At 32.8% G+C, this 2,774-nt stretch overlaps 1 pseudogene; it reads left to right on the forward strand.

Moving 5' to 3' along the window:
- The first annotated feature begins 1,262 nt into the window (after positions 1-1,262).
- LOC143084800 (uncharacterized) lies at positions 1,263-2,261 on the forward strand (annotated as a pseudogene).
- Positions 2,262-2,774: the final 513 nt, after the last annotated feature.

Consider the following 2,774-nt stretch of genomic DNA (forward strand, 5'->3'; position numbering starts at 1 on the left):
TTTCAAATCTTCGGTGCTCTCCTATTGGTTTAGTTCCTAAGAAAACTGGTGGACTTAGATTGATAACTCATTTGTCTTACCCACCAAATGAAAGTATCAATGATTTTATTGATACTCAGTTTACCAAGGTCACGTATTCATCATTTGACAATGCAGTCAAAATTGTTAAACGAATGGGGAAATCGGCTTTAATGGCAAAAATGGATATTAAATCCGCATTTCCTTTACTTAAATGTTATCCTGGTGATTTCGATTTACTTAGCATCAAACTAAATGGTCTTTACTATATCCAAAAAACAATGCCCATGGGATGTTCTATTAGTTGTGCTACATTTGAAAAATTTTCAACCTTTTTACATTGGTCAGTTAAAAATAAAACGCATTCTGAAAATTTGGATCATTATCTTGATGATTTTATATTTGTTGGAGAAGCTCATAAAGATGACTGTCTTTTTCTTATGACTGCATTTTCAAATGTTTGTTCAAGCTTGGAAGTTCCTATAGCAAATGAAAAAACTGAAGGTCCTTGCACAAAACTAGAATATTTAGGTTTGTTAATTAATTCAGATGAGATGTTGGTTAGAATACCAGATGATAAAATTGAAAAACTTAAAAATCAGATAAATTGGGTATTGGAAAAAAGAAAAATTACTCTGAAAGAAATGCAGTCTTTAACAGGTTCGTTGGCTTTTTGTGCAAGGGCTCTTCCCTCTGGTAGAGCATTTTTGAGGCGTTTATATGGCTCTTTTAAAAATGTTAAAAAACCTCATCATTTTATAAGATCGACCAAAGGAATACGAGATGATTTGCAAATGTGGCAATATTTTCTTAAAGAATTTAATGGCTATACATATATCCAAGATTTAGACTGGGTTTCAAATGCTGATTTACATTTGTATACAGACAGTGCAGGTGGTCATTCACTGGGTTGTGCAGCTTAATTAAATGGGTCATGGGCAATTTTACAATGGCCATATAATTGGGGCAAAGTTTTATTAAGTGACATTACTTATTTGGAAATTATACCTATTGCTTTGGCCATCTATTTATGGAAAGAAAAGTTTACGAATAAGAAGATAATTTTTCATTGTGATAATATGGCTGTTGTTACAATTTTAAATTCAAAATCTTCAAAAAATGACAGGGTTATGTTTTTGTTGAGAAAAAAAGTTTTGTGGACATTATTATTCAATTTTTAATTTAAAGCGTTGCATATTTTTTCAAAAGACAATTTTATTGCTGATGCTTTATCTCGTGGACAGATGAAGAAGTTCAGAGAAGTAACGAGTAACGTCGACCTGACGCCACAGACTATTCCACAAGAATTCTTAGATCTTTTGATGTAGAAGCTTCAAAATTGTTGAATTATTCAATTTCTCAAAGTACCAGAAATGTTTATGAAAATGCATTGCATTCGTTCAATATGTTCAGGGTGGAATATTCTATTCCCCTTAGTTGGCCACCAAGTAACAGACAAATTATTCGTTATATTGGTTTTTTGTCACTAAATCATTATTCATCATCTACAATTAGATCATATATATCTTGAATAAGTTACAAATTAAAAATTCAAGGGAATGAAGATTTAACTAAATCTTTTATCATTCAGAAACTTTTGGGTGGTTGTGATAGACTTTACAAGTCTAAAGATCTTCGGGAACCTTTGACTATTGATATTTTGATTAGATTAAATGTTGCTTTGAGGCACGTGTGCTCTTCAATATATGAAACAATATTGTTTCAAACAGCATTTAACTTAGCTTTTGCTGCATTTTTACGTGTGAGTGAATTTGCTATTACAACGAATGTTATGCTAGAGCATGTTTCACATAGGCGGGATGTTTATATTGACCATGTAAAAAATCAGCTGTTTGTTACGATAAAATTTTCAAAAACTGATCAAAAAGGGAGATCCACTACTTTAGTTGTGGAAAAAAAATGAATCAAATGAGATTTGTCCTCTACAAAGTTTGAAAGCCTTTTTGCAAATTAGACCTGGAAATGATGGTCCTCTTTTTTTGCCATATAAATGGGAAATCATTGACAAGATTTCAGTTTCAGACTGTTTTAAACAAAGGACTCAAGTTTTTGAGTTTAAACACATCTAGATTTAATACGCATTCGTTTAGAATAGGAGCAGCGACGTCAGCCTTTATGTCTGGTAAAACTGAAAATCAGATTAAAACCATGGGTCGCTGGATGTCGTCATCATTTCAGCGCTACATTAGAATTCCTAATATTTAATTTTGCTTTCAGCAAAAAATGACATTTGGATCATTGGTTCATCTTTGGTAAAAAAGGCATCTGAACACACTCAAACTAGAGCAACTGGTATTGATCTGGGTCTGGAAAAACTTGGTTACAGTATTGTGTGGATAGGTCATTCAGGAATGTTATGGGACATGGTTCCTTCAATTATAACTGCATTGTTGAATTGGAGATCGCAACCTTCAATAATTCTTATTCATTGCGGTGGTAATGATTTATGTAACATTCAAAATGGTAAACTTATATACAATATTAAGGACACTTTACGTCAGTTAATGTCATCGTTACCAACACACAACTGTAATTTGGTCATACATTTTGCCAAGGCGAATTTGGAGGAATGCCATGAATAAAAAGGCAATAGAACGGTCTAGAGCCCGTGTAAATAGGGGTGTTAGATCTTACCTACACAAAGTTGGGGGCAAGGCTATTAAACATACTGATTTTGATGGTATCCATCCAACTCTTTTCGTTGATGATGGCGTACATCTGTCTTATATTGGCAA

Source organism: Mytilus galloprovincialis, chromosome 8, assembly GCF_965363235.1.
Source record: "Mytilus galloprovincialis chromosome 8, xbMytGall1.hap1.1, whole genome shotgun sequence".
NCBI classification, from domain to species: domain Eukaryota; kingdom Metazoa; phylum Mollusca; class Bivalvia; order Mytilida; family Mytilidae; genus Mytilus; species Mytilus galloprovincialis.